The 23,999-nt window shown below is 32.3% G+C and overlaps 1 long non-coding RNA gene across 1 annotated transcript in view; it reads right to left on the reverse strand.

Annotated features, from left to right (window-relative positions):
• LOC117032003 (uncharacterized) overlaps nucleotides 1–23,999 on the reverse strand; it is a 47,661-nt gene that overhangs the window by 20,549 nt on the left and 3,113 nt on the right. The gene's annotated exons all lie outside the window — the stretch shown is intronic.

Genomic DNA, 23,999 nt, shown 5'->3' on the forward strand with positions numbered 1-23,999 from the left:
TAAAGTTATCTATGGAGTATGGATATATTCTGAAATATAGGCCAGTATGCCAGTATTTCACAATCAAGAGGCACTTTCTAAAAATGTAGTTTCTGAATCCTAAATCCTTTCTTTGTCAATAGGACTGGGGATAGGATTGAAAAATTTTTTAGACAAGCAATTAATGTGAACAGTCTCCAGAATAGTCTTTGAGAAACAGTCATAGAACGCCTCAAAAGAGGAAGCAAAAATACTCCAGTCCAGCCCAACGGACAATTGATGCAATGTCACTTCAATATATGGGACCAGAGGAAGGGTTATGATTATATGTCACATGACAATTTTTGCTAATATTAAGTTGTCACAACTAAAACTAAAATATTAATTCTGAACTAGACCTTGGAATCGACTAAACCAATGCCCTGGAGCATGACTCTCCCTGGCTAGAAGATATTTGATAAAGAAAATATTTTCTTTCTTTCTTGTTGTTGTTTTTTTTTTTTTTTTTTTTTTTTAATATGAGAGGGAGGGCTATATCTGATTCATTTTTTAAAAAGTCATTGATTTTTATTTTGTTTTGGTTATATTTAAACTGAGAGATGAAGAATCATATTGGATTGAGTACAATTTCTGTATTTCATAGTGTGTTAAATCAGACAAAAAAAGACAAAGATTTCCATTTCTCAGCAGAGACCCATAAAACTGGATATTCAAAACACCATAGTATATCATGTCAAATAAAATCCAAGGAATAGTGATCTCCATTCACATTCTCTGTCTTCTCTACTTTTTAATGGGGCTGGTAGATAACAAAAATGTCTAATAATGCCATCAACTACTGAGAGATTAAAAGAAAACTTTGTAAAACTGAATTATATCTAAACCCTCATATTTGTCTGTTTTGTTGCTTTAAGATTTCAGCCTTCATAACAGCAAGGTCACCAGCTTGATTCCCACATGGGCCAGTGAGCTGCGCTCTCCACAACTTAGATTGAAAACGACTTGACTTGGAGCTGATGGGTCCTGGAAAAACACACTGTTCCCCAATATTCCCCAATTAAAAAAAATCATTAATGAAAGATTTGAGCCTTAATCTTTTCCCAGGGTTGTTGAGTGTCATTGTATACTACTTTTAGAACTTTGAATTGCATTCCTACAAAGAAAAATGAAATGACTCATTTAAAAATGTGTTTTAAATAAGTGAATTTAGCTTCCTGGCATTTATTCCTATGCTATAGTTAGGTTTACTAGTATTCTAATTCCTTCCCTTTGCCAGCAACTTCCAAATGTGAGGTGAGACCCACAGGTAGATTAAAGAACAATCTAGGTATTATACATTATTCAAAAATTTAGCTATATGAGATTTTAATGCTAATTTTAAGTTTGTAGCTAACTCCTATCACTTTGTACGTAAGTCATAGCATACAGCATTCTCAAGATAATAATGATAGCAGTAGTAACTGTTATTATTACCACCGTGTTTCCCCGAAAATAAGACCTAGCCAGACCCTCAGCGCTAATGCATCTTTTGGAGCAAAAATTAATATAAGACCTGGTCTTATTTTAATATAATAATATTAAATACATTTAATATTTAATACATTATAATATAATGTAATATTATATAAGGTAGGGTATAATATAATATAATAATACCGGGTCTTATATAAGACTGGGTCTTATATAATATAATATGAAACCGGGTCTTGTATTAATTTTTGCTCCAAAAGACGCATTAGAGCTGATGGTCCTGCTAGGTCTTATTTTTGGGGAAACACGGTACTACTACAAAAATAACAACGCAACAATACAACAATTTGGTAACCAAAATAGGATTGAAAGCAATTTAATCTTCAATGCAATTTCTGAAGAAAACATCAATATAGTTATTTTTTAAAATATAGGGCAACATGTCATAAACTTGTCCTTTTTCAATGGCCCAACACTGACTCTTCATTCTTTTTCTGTGTATAGGGTAGGATTCCTTTCTGATAACCCAGGGAATGATGTGTGGCTTCCCTTGGCTGCGTGTGTCCATCAGAAACTCTTCGGGCTAATCTAATCCATACCCAGGAAAGCAGCAGTTGGAAGTTAGGATTCAAAAGCTGTCAGTCTCTAGTGACTATGCGTCTGGGCAGAGGAGGGAGATGGGATATTTATGAGGACCTGTTCTTCATGTGTGAATTCAACCACAACGTGTCCCTTAGTGCCTCATCTCAAGTCAACCCCTAAATGTCCAGGTAAACAGAAAGTTTTCAATTAGTTTTGCCTATCTATTCCGGGATCTGCAAAAACACCAAAAATACAGCAATCGTTCTGTGTGACTGACCCTATCAGTTTCTGCTCTGAACACTAGACTGGCTTCCAGGCTATGTTTTGTAAACTGGAGTTGTAAAAAGAAAAAAAAAAATCCGTTAACTAAATCATGTCCAGCATATTTTTAATAATGTTGAATAAAAGAAGATATAGAGTGCATTGCATGTATTAAGTATAGAATTGTTTAGTAAATGTTTTCCTCCAATTGTGTGTACAGATGTATGACGCACGTCTGCGTATGATGGATTGCAATGTAAAATGTATTTGTATGTCGGTGATAATCCAAAAAGTTTGAAAGAGTCTCTAAGGGGTCTCATGATCGGGTTTGAATAATTCATATTTCCTAGTCCAATAAGAACATGTATGTATCCAACCTGATTTCAAAAGTGTGGCAGAATTTTTATCTCTTCTGAATCCCTTGGTTTATTCTGATTTAATTTTTCTGGTCTTAATTGGTTGGCCTTACTCTGCAAAAGTCTCAGTCTCTCTCTCTCTCTCTCTCTCTCTCTCTCTCGCTGTCTCTCTCTCTCTGTCTCTACAGACTGTTATTTTTCAAAGCACTTTTAGGTTCACAGCAAAATTGAGTGGAAAGTACAGAGACTTCTCATATACCCCTACCCCACACATGCACAGCCTCTCCCACTATCAATATCCCCAATCAGAGTGATGTTATAATCAATGAACCTACACTGACATATCATTTCACCCCAACCCATAGTTTACACTAGAGAGCACTCTTAGTGTTGCACATTCTATGGATTTTGACAAATGTATGATGACATGTATCTACCATTACCACACAGATTAATTTCACTGCCGTAAAAATCCTCTGCTTTCTGCATGTTCATGCTTTCCTTCTCTCAAACCCTGGCAACCACTGATCGTTTTACTGTCTCTATAGTTTTGCCTTTTCCTAAATGTTATATAGTTGTTAATCATACCATGTGTATCTTTTCAGATTTATTTATTTCAACTTATTAATATGCACTTAAGGTTGTTCAATGTATTTTCATGGCTTGATAGCATATCAAACTGTGGTATAAGCAAACATCAAAATGTTTTATCCATTCACCTACTGTGTTTCCAAATTTTGGAAATTATGAATAAAGTTTCTTTAAACATCTGTGTGCAGGTTTTTGTGTGGGCACAAGTTATTAACTCATTTGGGTAAATACCAAGAAGCACGATTACTGAATCATATGGTAAGCATATGTTTAGTTTTGTAAGAAACTGGAAACTCTCTTCCAGAGTGCTATTTTGCAAACCCACAAGCAGTGAATCAGAGTTCCCATAGCTCCACATCCTCACCAGCATTTGGTATTTTCAGTGCTCCAGATTTTGGGCATTCTAATAGGTGTGCAGTGCTATCTCACTGTAGTTTTAATTTGCATTTTCCTGATGACATATGATGTGGAGCATCAGTTCACATGCTTACTTGCCATATGTTTATCTTCATTGAGAAAATGACTATTTAGATCTTTGGCCCATTTTAAAAATTGGGTTGTACATTTTTCTTATTGTTGAATTTTAAGACCCTTTTGTATATTTTAGATAACAGTCCTTTATTAGATATGTATTTTGCAAATGTTCTCTCCCAGTCTGTGGTTTGTCTTCTCACATTTTTGATAGACATCTCTTTTTCCTCCTGGTAGAAAAATGAGTTTCTCCAAAAGCGAGGATTCCAGCAATGGCTTAAGTTGCAGAGGAAGCCTAATTTTTTCCCCCTTTTCTTTCTTATTTGAAAGTTGTGACTATAAATCGTCCACCATCAATGTCATTGCTATTTACATGTTTATAATTCTTCCAGCTATGCTCTAACCATCTGAGTCCCACCCTTGCCAGGTCCCTCACATGAACAGGCTACTGTAGAAAGCAGTACCTTCATGTTGAATACATATCTGAACACCCTCCCCACTGGTTGATGTATGATTATGAATTCAGCATGTATACTTCAGGCAGTCTTCACTGTGTTGAGTAATCTTTCTAAGTGTAGAGTCTGTAACTCTATTCAATTTCATCTTCTGATCACTGAACTCCCAGTGAAAGAAAATAAGCAGTAAAAAAGGGAACTGAGGAATTTATATCAGAAAAATATATTTCTTAAAATACATGCTTGGGAATTATCTATGAATATAATTACTTATATTTATTATAACTTAACCTATAGGGAGAGAGTTGAATATATGATCTCATTTGTTCTCAAAGTGCCCCTAATATACTAAGGGTTTAAGTAATGTACCTAAGCTATCTGTTGCATTATTTCTCCACTTTTGAAAATTGACTCAATTTTAAAACAGACATACACAAGCTAATTTTATGTCGCCTCAAAAGCTTTTGATAGCAAGCATGGAACAAATATAAAATACATGATGTATTAAAAACTAAAGAGGTATTTTTGAGTTCTCTGATAATTTGCTTCATTTATTTGATAAACTTAATTGTTTTGGCCAATAGGTTTTATTTCAGAGAATGAAATAATTTTACTCACATTGAATTAGCCAATGCTAATAAAAATTATCCCAAATAAAGTTATTGTAATCATTGTAACAGACTTGGCCATCTGAACCTGCATTCTATTATATTTTAACTATACTACTAATAAAAATATTTATAATATATAGTTAATGATGTCTTGAGCATATTTAAATAGAATAACAAGTTATATCCAATAAGTTTAGATGATATTAATTCACCTATGAATTTATATTTACCTTTTGAGGGTTTTTAACACAAATATATTATGGTTAAAAATAAAATTCATTAATTAAAAACTATAGCCAGTAAATGTTTATGTGTAATATTTTAAATAATGTGTCTACTATCAGTAATAAAGATGATACAGTAAATTTAAGACACATGTCATTTCTGATTTTTTATAACTAAATTTATAGGGATGAAATTGGTTAGTAAAATTATATAATTTCATATGTACAATTCTATAATCATCTACATATTATGTTGTGTGTTCACCACCCAGAGTCAGTGCTCCTTCCATCACCATATATTTGACCCCTTTACCCTCTTCTACCTAATCCCCCGCCCCCCTTACAAACACAGTTGTTTAAAATAACTCTGAAGAGGAACGACAAAAACACAGGAGTGTACTGAAATTGTTCCTATTTGCTGTAAAACTAACATTGTTTAACTGTGATCAGGGAAAGCAAACCCCGGACTTGAAATATGTTATCTTGACTAAGGTTGTTTCACATTTTAGTTTTTTGCCCAGTTTAACTATTTAGCAGCTGGAAAATAAAAACTCCAACTCACTTTACATACACTTAACAAATAAAGTTTGCTAGCACAGAAATATCAAAGCAGAGATTTACCATGTACTACACAAGGAACAAGATAAATTGCATATGTATAGAATAGTTAAGTGTAGCTTTTATTAATAACAGTGAATGGCTACTCTAGAGGATCAAGTCTTCAACACAGGGTGTTGTTTTTTTTGGTTTGTTTGTTTGTTTGTTTTTAAAATTAAAGTTTATTGGGGTGAAAATTGCTAGTAAAATTACATATATTTCAGGTGTACAATACTTTTTAAAAGTATCATCTAGAATTTATCTCCCAGATTTTAATCCCTTACCTAGTAATCGATTTTGTAAGTCAAATAGTGATAGGGGCCATTATATCAGCCAATGAGAAAGAAGAAATAAAAACAAAACATTTACTTTAAAACTCTTATATAGTGACCAATTCCCGTTTTTATCAAATTTAAAACAATCACTTTTTAAAATTTTTATTAAATTTATTGGAATGACATTGGTTAGTAAAATTATATAGGTTTCAAGTGTACATTTCTATAATACATCATCTATTTATCTCATTGTGTGTTCACCACCCAGTCGTTTCTCCTTCCATCACCATATATTTGACCCCCTTTACCCTCTTCTACCATCCCTCCTACCCCCATACCCTCTAGTAATCACCAAACTGTTGTCTGTGTCTATGAGTTTTTGTTTGTTTGTCATGTTCGTTTGTTGCTTTCAGTCTTATATCCCACATACGAATGAAACCATGGCTCTCAACTTTTTCTGACTTGTTTCACTTAGCATGATAATCTCAAGATCCATCCATGTTGGCGCAGATGGCATCTTTTTTTCAAATCAACCACAATGAGATACCACCTCACACCTGGGACAATGGCTATTATGAGCGAGACAAGTAATAGCAAGTGCTAGAGAGGTTGGAGAGAAGAACCCTCATACAATGATGGTGGAAATGTAAATGGGTATAGCCACTATGGAAAACAATATGGAGTTTCCTCAAAAAATTAAGAATAGAATTATCTTATGGCACAGAAATCCCTCTTCTGGGTATCTAAATCTGAACACATTTATACATAAAGATATAGGGACCCCTATGTTCATTGCTGCATTGTTTACAGTGGCCAAGACATGGAAACAACCGAAGTGTCCATTGCTAGATGACTGAATAAAGAGGAACTGGTATATATATATATAATGGAATATTACTTGGCCATAAGAAAAGATGAAATACTGCCATTTGTGATTAACATAGATGGATCTTGAGATTATCTTGCTAAGACTTGGGTTGAGGGTCTTAGATAGAAAAAGTCAAGAACCATGTGACTTCACTAACATGTAGGATATAAAACAAAGCAACAAATAAGATAAACAAATAAAAAATCATAGACACAGAGAGTTTAGCAGTTACCAGAAGAAACCACCCAGAAGGGAGTGGGGTGGTAGAAGAGGGTAAAGGGGGTCAAATATATGAGATGAAAGGAGAAATGACTAGGTGGTGAACACAAAATGCAATACATAGATGATGTATTATAGAAATGTACACTTGAAACCTATGTAATTTTACTAACCAATGTCACCCTAATACATTTAAGAAAAATTAAAAAAGCAATTGCAAACCCCCCCCCAAAAAATAATATACAAATATATATATGATTTCATGGTAGATAACAACATAATAAATAATAGGCTACAAAACCTATTTGCAAAAAAATAAATCTCAAAATGAACAAGTGGACTGAAATAAGAAACATTATTATAAAACAATAAATGAAAGCAGAATTAAAAGAGGAGACTACTTTGTGCATTTAGTGTTCTTTACACATTCATAAAGTGATTTTCTAATTCCATAAACATTAATCAAGGAAAGAAATAAGGTATTTTGAACACAAATATTTATATTACATACTATGCTACCACCACAAATAATTTTTTTAAGTAAAGTTTTTCTCCTTAACTGTTCAGTGACATTTTAATATTTAAGAAAATTACATATTTTACATAGGAATTGTATTGTTAATCCAATATTCTCATTTTACATATAAAGAAACCAAAGTGCTAAAAAGTTTATTATTTTCAAGATAATAGGTCATTACGATTAAGAAGGTAGATCCTATAGTCAAAACTACCTGGTTTTGAATGCCAAATTCTCAGTTTATGAGCTCGAAACTGTTGGTATATTTATTTTAATTTTTAAAGATTATTTCCTCATTGGTAAAAAAAGGGTAATAGCATTTTTTACACTGGGGATGCAAAATCAAATAAAATTCTTAAAGGAAAATGGTTTTGTCAGTTTTGTGTTTAGCAAACATTAGCTATGGTATTAGCAATGGTAATTAGTATTAGCATTGATATTGTTATGATTCATCAATATTATTATTACTATCAGGGCAAGAGTCAGGTTCTTCTAATGCCAAAGCCATTCAATTGGTATCTTAGTTTTAACTTACTAGCTTCAGTGGATATTTTCTAGGTTTGGAAAAAAAAATCTATGGTCCCTTCAGATGTTAACAAAATCACTAAATATTTCTTGTTATGTTTCTCTGATTCTGGTAACTTGGTTATTTTAAGGGTTTATATTTTAACAATCATAGCCTCTACCTGAGATGTTGATGCAGTCACCAATTTGGTCAAAAAAATTATGCCTATTTTTATTCAACAGATTAAAGTGTTGTAATTAAACAACTTATGCAATAATAATGTATAGAAGCATTTGGGAAGATCTATGGAGCTCTTCTTCAAGCAAGGTTGATTACAGTTCATTATATTTAAATGAGCTTCAAGTAAATATATATATATATATATATATATATATATATATATATATATATATATTTCCTTAATGAGATTAATAAACCTAATGTAGATAAATATTAGGTAGATAAGTAGGTAGGGATGGATGGATGGACGGATGGACAGACATACAAAGTCACCACCCAAACTATGGCTTATTTAAGTTTACAAGGACAAAGGCACAAGTGCTGCTGAAGACTTCAAGACTTCAGTATTGCTCCAAATAATATATATTCTAAGGAAGGCTGTGTAGAAGGTACCATTATTGTAAAAAGTGGGATGTAGAAAAAAAAATCACTTTCTAAAATGTCCTTACTAGTTAAAGTAATATACAGATTCAGTGCAATTCCTATTACAATACCAATGGCATTCTTCTCAGAATTAGAACAAAAACAAACTTAGGGGTTAAAGACTTAACTGTTACACCTGAAACCATAAAACTCCTAGAAGAAAACACAGGCAGTAAACTTTTAGATATCACTCCTAGTAATATCTTTTTGGATATACCTTCTTGAGCATAGAAAACACAAAAACGAGTAAACAAACAGGAATACATCAGATAAAAAGTTTTTGCATAGCAAAGGAAACCATCAATGAAACAAAAAGACAGCCGACTGAAAGGGAGAAGATATTGGTAAATGATACATCTGATACTGGGTTAATATCCAAAAATATATAAAGAACTCATACAAATTAATACAGAAAAAACAACAATCCGTTTTAAAAATGGTCAAAGGACCTGAATAGACATCTCTCCGAAGAGGACATACAGATGGCCAACAGATATACGAGAAGATGCTCAACGTCACTAATCATCAGGGAAATGCAAATTAAAACCATAATGTGATACCATCTCATATCTGTCAGAATGGCTGCCATCAACAAATGAACAAATAACAAGGGCTTCACTAATTTACAACCCCACTCTGTACCCTGTTGGTGGAATTGTAAATTAGTGCAGCCCCTATGGCAAACAGTATGGAGATTCCTCAGAAAACTAAAAGTAGAGCTGCCATACAATCCAGCAATTCCACTTCTGGGTATTTATTGAAAGAAAATAAAAACACTAATTTGAAAAGATATATGCACCCCTATGTTCATTGCAGCATTAGCAGTAATAGCCTAGGCATGGAAGCAACCTAGATGTCCATTAATAGATGAATGGATGAAGAAGATGAGGTATGTACACACAGACACACACACACACACACACACACACACACACTGGAATATTATATTCAGCAATAAAAAGAAGGAAATTTTGCCATTTGCAACAACATGGATAAACCTAGAGGGTATTATGCTGAGTGAAGTAAGTCAGAGAGAGACAAGTACCATATGATCTCACCGATATGTGGAATCTAAAAACAAATTAAAAAATAAACGAAACAGAAACAGACCCACAGCTATAAAGCGGGGTGGGGAGGATGGGAATTGAAAAAATATGCTACAGACTGGCACAATAAAATTTAACTTAGATATATTATCAAATTTTGGCATTTTTAAAGTATAGATTTTTAAAACAGTATATTAAGATTCTTATGTCATTTACATGATGATATTTGAAATTTATAAGTGATACAAATGTCTTTTAAATGTATAGTTTGTAACATTATATATGTAGCATGATACTTATGGAATTTAACAAGTAATGACATTTAATGTAAAGGTTTATGATTTTTAACAAGGAAGTTACATTTATAGGCAATAAAAGTTATACTGTCTTATGAAGCTCTCGAGAATAAATTTATACACATTTTTTAGTTGAAAAGTTTTATTTGTTCCTGAAAATTTTGCCTGTATATACATATGTGTGTATGCGTATGTATGTATATGTGTGTGTGTGTGTGTGTGTGTGTGTATATCTCTACTCATTTTAATGAGGAAAAGATGACGCATTACATCCCAAACCAACATATCTAAATAATTTTTCACAGAAAATTAAATCAATTGAACAGTGAAAACATATTTATATAAGCAATAAACAACTGTGAAAGTAAAGAATACAGTTTATATATAAAATGTAATTTACTGAGGAAGAAGAAAAGATTTTATTGGGAATGGCGGTTAGTGGAGGAAGGGTGTGAAGAACTCAAGAAGGTGATGGAGAGTAAGGAGGTCAATCTTCTGGCAGCCACTTAATGTCACAATCAGATGGAACTGATGATAATAGAAATAAAGGCGACATTATCTGTTATACATTTTTAGTGAAAAACGTATCCAGAGTTAAATTTTTAGCTCTTGGCTTTCTGCTGATAAACATTATATAAAAGCAATGTAAAATATACTTTTAAATAATTACATAGGCAAACATCTGTCAGGCATGTAAATGCAACATTACAGTAACTGTGTATTGACAATATGCTAACTATACATTTTATTTCATTTCCACTATTGTGTTGAGAAAAGCAGAATAAGCCTGATTGTGAACTGAATGCAAAATTTTCCCAAGTAAAGATTAAGAAGGGGAAAAAGAAACTACTGAAACAAAACAAAAAACGTTCATAGCTCCAGGGAATTCTTGATCCAATATAGATGTCTCTTGAGGATTGGTTCAGCCAGTGTTTTGCAGGAACAGTTTGACGTATGTTCTAAGTAGATTAGTACACAAATAAAAATAAAAAGCCATATCGTGGTTATACCAGTATTGACAGATAAAGACATTTAAATAAGCGGCAGTTTAGTGTAAATGTAAACAATATACTGCATGAGTGATAATGACATTAAAAGACAGAAGAAGTTTTTGCCGTTGGACATTCTTTCTTTAACCTTAGAAGTGTGTATAATGAGATGGTTAGCTAGGGTATAAGATCTGAAAAAGATAAAGAATCTGCTCCAGCGGGGGGAAAAGCCTCACCTTGCCCAAGCAATTTCTTCAATTGGCCAGTATAGGGAAAAAAGATGCATGGTGCATAAAACAGAAGAGCAATTAACTTATCCAAGGTCATGCAGCCAATCGACGGTAGATATGAAATTTGTATACAAATTTCCCTTCAATAAGTTCTCTTCTTCAGAAAAAAATGGCTACTACATATGCTTATGCTTCATGAACCTACTAAATTGTGTGTGCAAACACACATACCACCACACATGCACATCCATTGAACAGTGAAAACATATTTACATCATAAATAATAGATTGGAAATTTATATAAATTTTCATCCTATCATTAAATCTTTCTGAGACTTAGGGATATTAACTATCTTTCCCAAAGTTACTAAATCAATACGTAACAAACACAAATTTGAACACAGGTATTTCTAACTCCAAAGCCAATGGCTTATTTCTTCCCATTGCTTTCTTTCTTTCTTTTTTTTTTTTTTTAATTATGGAGGTGAGGGTGGCCCCTGCAGTCCTTGTTTTATTTTATTTTACATTTATTTATTTTTTTTAAAGAGGGTGCAGCTCACAGTGGCCCATGCTGGGATCAAACCCGCAACCTTGGTGTTATTAGTACCATGCTCTAACCAACTGAGTTAACCGGCCACGCCTCCCATCTCTTTCTTCAGATTCCAAAAAAATATAAACAGTTAAGGGTCTCAGTATAAACTTATGTCCCCTCATTCCAAGCAATCATTTCAATACATAAAACTGGAGAAGTTTTATGTCAGGGAAGGCCAGGAGTGTTGTTTTTGTTGTTGTTCTAAATTATGTTGAAATGCGCTTTTCTACTGTTAGAGTGTCCGAGAAGAGTTCAGAGAATTTGACAAGAAACAAAGTGAAATTGAAAATCACAGAGGAGAGGTTATTAAACATACAGAGAATAGTCTCATTCTGCTTCTCTCCATTGATATTCTTTTACTTATCTTAGTGAAAACATTAACAACCCCAGAGAAGTTTCCCTGCCCCTACTTACATAATAAAGTAAAAGCATGACTTTGTAGAAAAGTTAGAGTTAAAAGTTTATAATTCAGTGCTAAATCACTTCTGTGGATAGCACCAAAATCTCTATGGAAATTTACTATTTTCATATCTGTTTTTATCCTCATTAACAGAATTCTAAAACTAAATATCTTTGATATTTTTTCAAAAAAATTTTTAAACTACAAAAAAGAAATACAGGGTCACCCAGTCCCATTTATATTTTTAAGAAGAGTGATATGAAAAGCTCAAATGTTATTTAAATCTATTTTCATATGATTCAAAAGCAAACATGAATGCACACAATGGATATTGTACAAACTTTCTAAGAGGCAATTAATTTGCCAATGCATAACAAAGCTGGAAAAAGAAAAATTAATTAGCATAGTAATTTTTCTTATAGGAATTTATCCTCAGGAAATAAAGAAAGTCTCAAGGAAGTATATATAATAATATTTATCACAATGTTTTATATATAATAGCAAAAAAGGGGGAAATTTAGAAATAGCATAAATAATTCAAAACAAGTAAATAGCAAGTTATGGTATATTTATACAAATATAAACTAATTAAGAATGATGTTAAACAAAATAGTAATATAATATGAACTACATTTTGTGTAAAAATAATCAAACAATAGTAGAAGTTAAGGAATTTTTTTAAAAAGCATAAAAGAGCAGAATTAGTAAATATACTCAAGAGCAGGATCTTTAAAACAAATAAAAAATATGCACAAAACTTTGGCCATTATAATTAAGAGAAATAGAAAATTAAATAAAATTAAGAAATAGACATAGGATAATAAAATCATGAGAGATAAGAAGGATACTTTCTTAATTATAAAGAATATAATTCTGCTGGTAATTTTGAAAATACAAATGCTACATAAATTTTCTATGGTATAGAAAAGCATGGAAACCAATTTAATATATTACAAAATGTTACAAATAAAGTGTAAAAAAGAAATCATTTGGTACTCCCTGATTAAAACAGATTTTAAAAATAGCAAATAAAAAGCTATTAACTGAATTATGTAATGTCCCAGAATACACGAATGCTTTTAAAATTAGAAAAATACAAAAGATCCTTTTAAAAATAATAATGTCATAATCTCAAGGCTCATCATGCAATTGATAAATTCAATACTCACTTCAAATATAGATTTTGAAAACGGTGAATAATTATCAGTATGTGTATAATTATATACCTGGAAAATAAAGAAAACTGATTGTACTTTGTTTAGAAAGTTTATTAAAGGGCCTAGATTTAAAATAAATGTGACAAGATTTTTTTTTTCCCCTAATGGATTATATCATGGGGGTGATCATTCATGCTAATTATAACAACTCATAATAAAAATCTTTGTGTCAAAATGTTAGGTTGCTTTTGGCTGCATATATAAAACAAACAAGCAAAAAAACTCAAACACGCTTAACCAATCAGGGAATATATTAGCAAACATAGCCAGTTGTACAAATGAGAACAAATTTTTAATCAGTTGATTAGACACTTAAGTTCATCATTGACTCAGCTGTTTCTGACTCTCTGCCTCCTCAGTGTTGACTATATCTTCCCTTCTTCTTCATGGTAATTGTATGCTTGTAAAACTCATTGTTGTATAAAACACCAATTAAATACTTTGTGCATGTCAAAGGAAGTTAGGATTGAAGTTTAGTCATATAGCATTTTGCCTATTGTTGGGCACTCTCATAGGCATTGTAATAATATTTAGCATCCGTGGCCTCCTCCACCGATAAAAGGACAAGACTCCCCTACCATAGCTGTAACAACTAAAATAGATATTTCTCCTACATATTTTCAGAATGATGGTACCAACATCACTGTTGTGACACACCAATATGGATAATCTGAATTTGAATGGCAAAATCAATAAACTTAATCTGAAGGACATATTTAGAACAGCATATACAACATGTAGAAAATACATATATTTTCTTTGCAAATATCATTCCCAAACCTATCCATGTAAAGTAATTGTTTTCAGCTGTGGTGTAACATTCACTAGGTGTTCTGGAAAATTTGAGGGATCTTATAATTTCCTTGTGTGGTTATGGTTAAGCACTTCCATTATTATACTTTTTCTTAGCCTAGTTTGGTTCAAAAAGGAAAGCTGAGACAGAAGTTTGCATGGAGCTGTTTATCTGGGAAAATGTTTCCAAAGGAATTACAGTAGGAAACTGGGAAGAATGAAACAAAGAGGGAAACCCAATCCCAGGATGGTAATTGAGGTGGACAATTACCTCCACTGAGTTACCTCCATGGTAACTGAGCTTGATTCCACTAGAGACTCTCTGAATAGGCATGAGAATGTTTCAGATTTAGCAACCCCAGGAATTCAAATATGTTTATTGTATTTCCATGTATGAAATCTTTCATTTATCTCTACAAAAAACCCAAACACCTTAGCTTGTTATCAAGGCTTGCCATGACCTGAGCCCTGCCTACCTCTCCAGGCATAGTGTTTGTTTTGCCATGATTCCTCTCTTAGGTAACCTATACTAATGGCCATTCTAAATGACTTACAGTTCCTTTAACTGTCATGTGGTTTAATTCTTTGCCTTGACCCATTTCAATCCCTCTATTTAGAATGTAAGCTCCTCTTTCAATCCTTATTGAAGAATTCATGATTCTTCAATAAACTTTTTTTTTTTTTTTTGGTAGCCAAATTCACTTCTCACTACTGGTCTAGAATGAAGGCAGATATCACATCTTGATCTCTTCTACATCCATAGTTCTCCAAGATGTAAATATATACATGTATATATGTAATATTTTATATGTAAATATTACATATATACATGACAGGCACTTACATTTTTTAGCAATTCAATACCTGAGGAATGGAAAATAAACATTCCTTTAAAATGTCTTCTATGGGTTGCAAAGTTGCCAACCTGTCAGTATGATAACATAGGCTGAGACTGTCATTGTTTCTGATTTAGGATTAAAACTTTATAAGCACATTAGGATAAATGGCACTGTTCTACATCTCAACAGGAAAATGTTTGAAGAAGCAAACTTGGTAAAAGTGATTGCACTTGATGTAACTGAATAACTGGATTAACAGAGGGAACTGTCAAAAAACTAAATGTTTCTTCCTCTAATTAATCCAACTTCAGTGGTTTGTATTTTATAGGAAAAAGACAAGAAAAAATTTCAGGCTAGAAATTCATACTCAATATTTTCTTTATTACACATCTTTTCTTTTTCATTGATTAGAAAAATGCATAATTCCTTGTACTACTGGTAAAAGAAGTGTGGATTTTAATAATATATAAAAAAACCTTTACTGATATGATATATATTCTTGAGCATATAATGAACATAAATATAATTACTATACTTAAAATGCATTCAATAAAACGTTGTCTTTACTGTGGTAACTGAAGTAAGTCTGTCGCTATTTTAAAACAGCAAGCGAGGGTCGACCCTGTGGCTCAGGTGGTTGAAGTTCTGTGTTCCCAACTCCGAAGGCTGCCGGTTTGATTCCCACATGGGCCAGTGGGCTCTCAACCACAAGGCTGCTGGTTCAACTCTTCTAGTCCCGCAAGGGATGGTGGGCTCTGCCCCCTGCAACTAAGATTGAACATGGCACCTTGAGCTGAGCTGCCACTGAGCTCCCGGATGGCTCAGTTGGTTGAAGTGCGTCCTCTCAACCACAAGGTTGCCGGTTTCAACTCCCGCAAGGGATGGTGTGCTGAGACCCCTGCAACTAGCAACGGCAACTTGATCTGTAGTTGAGCTTCACCTTCCACAACTAAGACTGAAAGGACAACAACTTGAAGCTGAATGGCACCCTCCACAACTAAGATTGAAAGCACAACAACTTGACTTGGAAAAAAAGAAAAGTCCTGGAAATACACACTGTTCCCCAATAGAGTCCTGTTCCCCTTCCCCAATAAAATCTTAAAAACAAACAAACAAAACAAAACAAACAAACAAACAAAAATCAAGCGAGTTGGGTTCTCGGAAGATAGAAGAGTAAAAAGCACTAGGAATTGGTCTTCCCATCTAGATATAAAATTACACATCTAAAGGCAGATTTGAGCAAGCAGAGGAAAATGTGTAAACTTGAAGACAATGGAAACTGAGTCTGAGAAACAAAACACAAACAAAACAAAAAAAGATAAAAAGTGAATAGAGCCTAAGGGACCTGTGGGACACCATCAGGTACATCAACCTGGGCATTTTGGGAGTCACAGAAAATTAAAAGAGAGAGAAATGGGCATTGAGGACATTTGAAGAAACAATGACTGAAAAATTCTCAAACTCAATAGAAGCTGTGAATAAAAATATCCGAGAAGTTCAACAAATTCCAAGCAAAAGGATCTCAATAAGACCTACATCAAGACACATTACAATCAACTTTCCAAAGCCAAATACAAAGAGAATTTTGAAAGCAGAAAGAGAGAAGTGACTCATCACATACAAAGGACCCTCAATAAGAATATGAGCATATTCCTTATCAGAAATTTATAAGCGGGAAGGCAGTGGGCCAGTATGTTCAAAGTGCTAATAGAAAACAAACAAATAAAAACGGTCAACTAAAAAATCCTATATCTGGCAAACTGTCCTGCAAGAATGAAGAAGAAATTAAGACACTCCCAGATACACAAAAGCTGAGGGAGTTGATTATCACTATATCTGTCCTGCAAGAAATGCTCAAAGGACTCCTGCATGGGGAAAAGAAAGGTCATTACACAGTAACTTGAAGCCATATGACGAAATAATGGTCTCAAAAAATATAATACATGAAAATTATAAAAGTGTGTTATATTGTAACAATGGCTTGTAACTTTATTTTTTTATACATAATATAAGAGACTAATACAAAAAATAGTCTAAAAGTTAGTATTATTGTAAATTTGGTTTGTAACTCCACATGTTATTTAAAAGATAAATTTAAGAGAATTATTAGTTTATTTTGGGGTCACACAATGTATAAAGATGTAATTTTGTGACACCAACAACTAAAAGGGGTAGGAAAACTATTGTAAGTGAGCAGCTTTTGTATGTTATTGAAATTAGGATGGTATAAATTCAAATGAGAGTATTATAACTTTAGGATGTTAAATGTATTCCCCATAGTAATCCCCCATAAATAAAATAGCTATAGAATATACACAAAAGGAAATGTGAAATTAATTTAAACATTTCACTACCAAAACAAAAAGAAATCATCTAAACACAAAAAGAGAACATAATGCAAGAAGTGAGGGACAAAAAAAGTTATTAGATATATAAAAAGCAAATAGCAAAATGACAGAGGTAAGTACTTCCTTATCAAAGATTCCTGTAAAAGTAAATTGATTTACTTTCCAAGAAAAACACAGACATGGCCAGAAGGGCTAACAATACAAGCAAACTATACTCTGTCTATAAGAGACTCATATTAGATCCAAGGACACAAATAGAATGAAAGTTAAAAGATGGGAAAGATATTCCATGCAAATAGTAACCAAAGAACTGACTATCCTAATATGAGACAAATGGAGTTTAAATAAAAAAGGTTGCAAGAAATAAAGCAGCACATTAGTATATATTAATAAAATCTTCAAAACAGCAAGCAGATGTAGCAGTTATAAGCATTTACATACGTAGAAAGAGACTATCAAAATATATTAAGCAAAATCTGACAGAATTAAAGGGAGAGATAGACAATTTTATAATAATAGTTAGAGACTATTGAATACCCCACTCCCAATAATGGATAGAACAACTAGACAGAAGACTGTAAGAAATAGAAGACTTAAGCAACACAATAAACTACTAATCGACATACACAGAACACTCTACTCAACAACAGCATACATATTGTTTTCAAGTGCACATGAAACATTTTCCAGGATAGACAACAAATGAAGTCTCAGTAGATTTCAAAGTGCCAATATCATGTAAAGTATCTTCTCTAAGCACGCGCACATACACACACACACACACACACACACACACACAAAGAAGCTAAAATTCAACAATAGAGGTAAAAGAAAATTCATAAATTGGTGGCAATTAAAAAAATAATCCACTCTTAAACTATCAAGAGATAAATTAAGAAATTACTAGGGAAATTAAAAAATACAGATGAAAACATAAATACAACACACCAAAACTTATGGGAAACAGTGAAAGCAATAAGGGGGAAATGTATAAGCACTTACATTAAAAAACAAGTGAGGGTGGGGGAAATAGGAAGAGGTTGGTAAAAGCCACAAACTTTCAGCTATAAAATGAATACTATCTAAGGATCTGATGTAAAATATGGTGAACATAGTTGATGACACTGTATTGCATAATTTATATTTGGTAAGAGAGTAAAAATTAAATGTTCTCACACAGACACACAGAAAGAAAATGTAAGGCGATGATGTGTTAAATAACTAGATGGAAGGAATTTTTCACAATGTACATGTATATCAAATCACTACAATGTATATTTTAAATCTTATAATTTTATATATCAATTATACACCAATAAAGCTGAAATTTGAAAAAAAATGCAAAACATATAAAAACAAAAGAAAGATCTCAAAACTTTACACTTAAGGAACTAGAAAAAGAACAAACTAAACCCAAAGCTAGCAGAAGGAAGAAAGTAATAAAAATTAGAGCAGAGATAATCAAAATAGAGAAGAGAAAAATAAATAAAACCAAAAATTTGTTCTTTGAAAAGGTCAACAAAATTGGCAGACCTTTAGTTAGATTTAAAAAAGAGACACCATTCAAATTACTAAAATAAAAAATGAAAGTGGGAAAAATAATAACAATTCTACAGAAATAAAAAAGGAATATACGAGTGTACTATAAACAATTGCACATCAAGAAATTAGATAACTTAGATGAATGGATAAATTCCTAGAAACACAAAGACTTCCAAAACTAAATCATAAATAAATAGAAAATCTGAATGGACATATAACTAGTAAAGCGATTGAATTGGTAATCAAAATTCTCCTCACAAAGAAAACTCCAAGATCTGATGACTTCATTGGTGAATCTACCAAACACTTAAAAACCTAATACAGTAGTCTCTCCTTACCCATGGGGGATATGTTCCAAAAATCACAGTGGGTATCTGAAACCAGGGATAGTACCAAACCCTGTATATACTGTGTTTTTTCCCCTATTTGTACATATTTATAATAAAGTTTAATTTATAAGTTAGATATAGTAATAGGAAAACAGTAAAAACTAATAATAAAATAGAACAATTGTAACAATATACTGTAATAAAATGTATTTGAATGTTGTCTGCTTCTCTTTCTATAACTGATCTGATAACCAAGATTCCTACTAAATGACTAATGGGACAGTAGCATACACAGCATGGATGTGCTGTACAAAGGGATAAATCACATTGTGGGTGGGACAAAATGAGATAATGGGAGATTTCATCAGGCTACTTAGAATGACACAGAATTTAAAACTTATAAATTTTTTATTACTGGAATTTCCCATTTAATATTTTCCAACCACAGTTGACTGTAGGTAATTGAAACTATGGAAATCAAAACTGCAAATGAGCGGGGACTACAATACCAATCCTTCTCAAATTCTTTAAAAAAAAAAAAAAAAGTTAAACAGAAGGGAACATTTTCTAACTCATTCTGTGAGGCCCGCATTATCCTGATACCAAAGCCAGACAAAGACACTACCAAAAAAGAAAACTACAGACCAATATCCTTTATGAACACGAACATAAAAGTACTCAACAAAATATTAGCCAACCAAATTTAGCAGCTTATTAAATGGATTGTACAACATGACCAAGTGGGATTTGTTAATGGAATGAGATGATGGTCCAACATAAAAAATCATCATACATCACATTAATAGAATGAAGATAAAAAATAACAAAACAAATCATGATCATCTCATTGGAAGCAGTAAAAGCATTTAATAAAATTCAACAACCTTTCATAATAAAAACACTCAAGAAACTATGAAGAGAAGGAAACCACCTCAATATAATATAAATCATGTAGGAAAAACCCCAGTGAACATCATACTCAATTATAAAATACTGAAAGTTTTCTTCAAAGATCAGTAACAAGGCAAGGATGTCCACTTTTGCCACTTCTATTCAAGGTGGTACTGGAAGTACTAGCCAGAGCAATTAGGTGTGGGGAAAAAAAAATGCATCCAAATTTGAAAGGAAGAAGTAAAATGATACCTGTTTGAAGATGATGAAACCTTATATGTATAAAATCCTAAATGTTTCACAAGAAAAAACTATTAGAACTAATAAATGAGTTTAACACAGCAGTAGGATTAAAGTCAAAACACAAGAATCAGTTGAATTTCTAAACACTGACAATAAACAATCTGAAAAGGAAATTACAAAAACAATTCCATTTATAATAGCATCACAATGAATAAAATATGTAGAAATTAACTTAAGCAATGATGTGATAAAGTTGTAAAATAGAACTATAAAATATTGATGAAAAACATTAAAGAAGATATAAATAAATGGAAACACATCCCATATTATACATTGGAGTACTCAATATTTTTGAGATATCAATACTACCCACAGTGATCTACAGTTCATGTAGTCTCTGTCAAAATCCCAATGATGTTTTTTGAAAAACTTAGAAAAGCCAACCCTAAAATTCATGTGGAATCTCAAGAGACTCTGAATAGCCAAAACAATCTTGAAAAAGAAAAACAAACTTGGAAGACTCGTATTTCCTGATATTAAAATTTATGACAAAGCTATAATAATCAAAACAGTGTGATACTCATGTGAAGGCAGACATATAAACCAACGGAACAGAATAGAGCATCCCAGAAATAAACTCTCACATACATGGTCAAATGATTTGATACTGAAACTATTCAATAGGAAAAGGACAGTCTATTCAAAAAATAGTGTTGGGAAAACTAGATATCCACATGTAAAAGTTTTTAATGTGTCTCTGACTTATTTTTCTTCTGACTAGCCTTAAAACAACATGTACATCTATTTCTTCTTCAAGTCTATTTCTTTAAAAAAATTATAGAAGGCAACCTAGGTGCTTCATTTTATTCTATTAAGATTTTCATACAATTGTCTTGTCAGTTTCATGCATTCATCTCTGTCTGTCACTCCACTCTATCTTCTACATTTGCTTCAGGAAATTTTAAACTTGTAAACACAATCTGCAATCCAGAAAGTTTGATCAATCTGTTTTCTAATATTAAGAAAAATAAAACCAGGACACTATGTCTCTGTGTTTTCCTTACTGCAGATAAAGGGACTGAAGCCTGACATGTTTGTGAATGGATAAGGCCAGTCCTATAGAAAAGCTCATGCGGATAGGGAGTCCTAGGGATTGAAGATGGCTGGTCATTCAAAGTGGTCAGAAAGAATAAGAGACACATGGTAAATACATGCCCTTTGAAATCAAGCAGCTGATTCTAGAATGAGAAGCAGCGAGACTATGCCAACATCATCTAAAGCTGGATAGAAAAAAGAAAGAATATAGAAATAAGGAATGATGACAACTGAATGACATATAAGTTGGCTTGGTTAAGAGTATGATTTTTAAAAGACACTGCAAAGTATTATATTAACAAAATAATTACCATGACATCGACTTAATATGATAACACAATTTTGTAATCCAATTCAGCAAACATTTATTGAAAGCATATTATGTATTATAAATAGTCTTAAATAATATATTAAGGTTTATGTTATATGGTGAGAATACAAATATGACATGATTCTTATCCTTACTAAGCTTGTTGTCTAATAGAATGAATCAGTAAGATTGTCAATTTTTATTTAATTTTGGAAAATTGTACTTTCTAAATTAATGACATGGAGTAGGAATTGAACTGAGCAAGTTAAAGATGATTTGCTATTTTTTACACTTATGATAAACTGGTAATATTATGAAACAATGTTATATGAATTCAAAACTTTAAATAAAATAAAAACAGAAATATAAAAATATATAAAAATATATTAATCTGAAATACAGAAAGCACATAACACTTTAAGTATAGAAGAATTTGAAGATATCACAAAGGGAAATAGTGACCCATCTGATATATAAAAATTAACTTTTAAATTTGTATAACTTTTAAATTTCTGCCATTTCTTTGACATTAGTAAGATACAATAAACTGAAAAGTACTTGTCACAAATATGATAGACAAATGCTTAATGTTAACTCATAAACAAGTTTTGTTTTTTAAAATGCAAAATTTACACTGATTTATAAATAAAAATGTGGTATAAATGTTTAAAAGACAATGCACTGGGTAGGAAATGAAATAACTACTAAATATTTAAAATTTCATTCACATGATTCATAAAGGTTAATTTAAAGAATAATGATATATTATTTTTCCTATCGATTTACCAAAATTAAAAAAAAAAAGCCATGATCAGGACATGAAAAAGAATCAATACAAAAGGAGAAATTAAAGATAACAGAAGAAAAGTAAAAATTACAGTTGCCATTTTAAAAAAAACAAAAAGGGATTTCAGATAGAGCTTAGTTAAAGATATTAACTTTACAGCAGTTTCCCCCCTCAGACTTCAAGAAAGGATGAAAAAGTCTGTTATGTAGCAACTTTTTGTTTTCTGTTATGTGATGGATTGAAATGAGGTGAAATGAGAGAGCCTGAGACAAATGTCTTGATTTTGGCTAAATGAGAGGCAAGATTAACAGCTAGAAGGAAGGAAGGATATTGTGAAATCAGAATAAGGAAAACCTTGGGCAGTTAATATAACATTGCCAAAGAGTATCAAGAATAAAGGTTATATTTGGACTTTGGAAATGTATGGTCAACCAAGTCTGTTAGAGCATAGGATTTTCTTCTTCTCCCACTTCATCTCCAAGATTTACTCTATCATCTACTTATATGTGCTGTAGATCGAATGCTTCAGTGATTATAGACCAACAGTGCCAGGAAAAGGCATCGATAAAGTAACTTATCTCAGAACACATGGCTGGAAGAGTCCACTGAAATGAGGAGAATGCTAATATTTGAAGAAAAGGTGTTCAGTCCTTGAAGGTTCTGGGTAAAAATGAAAATGAAATGATTTCTAATGACAAGAGCATAAGTTAGGAAGTATAAAATTGGGAATTCTGGAAGCTGAGGTGAAGTCATGGTATGTTTAAATTACATACAGTAAATATGAGCTAGACTGGTCCTTTCAATACCTTCATTTTTACAGATGAACTAAAACTTGAACTGTCTTTTGACTATGTTTCTTTCAGATCTGTGAGGTGTTGAAGTTTAAATATTGTTTATATTTCTTACAGGCACGTATCTAAAAATCTGAAGGTCTATGCTTACCAGAAATACTGTGGGATGCTAGGAAACTGGTTAAGTTCAAAACCTTGACTAGTTAAAAAGCCAACCGATACCCCATTTTTTTCTGAGCCCTTTGGATGTGATGTACTCCTACAGCTGACATGAATGATTCCAAGTACAAACACTTCTCCGGCCTGCAACCCCCCTCCTTCAGCCCCATCACCTAAATTTTCTCAGTGTTTTTCACCCTCACAGTTTCACCTTTTAATCTAACATTAACACTCTAAAAGAATATTCACCCAGTAATCAATGGATCCTAAATCTGGCCTTGATACTTAATTGCTTTGACCTTGGGAAAATCGTTTAATCTTTCTGCACCACAAATGTTTGGCCTGCATAATGAATGTTATAAATGGATTTTGATTAACATGTAAGAAGTTACCCAGCACACAGTAGAGGCTTGACAAATAGTGGCTTCTCCCTCTCAACAGACCTTCACTGTGGAGAAC

The sequence above is a fragment of the Rhinolophus ferrumequinum genome, chromosome 2 (assembly GCF_004115265.2).
Source record: "Rhinolophus ferrumequinum isolate MPI-CBG mRhiFer1 chromosome 2, mRhiFer1_v1.p, whole genome shotgun sequence".
Classification (NCBI taxonomy): Eukaryota; Metazoa; Chordata; class Mammalia; order Chiroptera; family Rhinolophidae; genus Rhinolophus; species Rhinolophus ferrumequinum.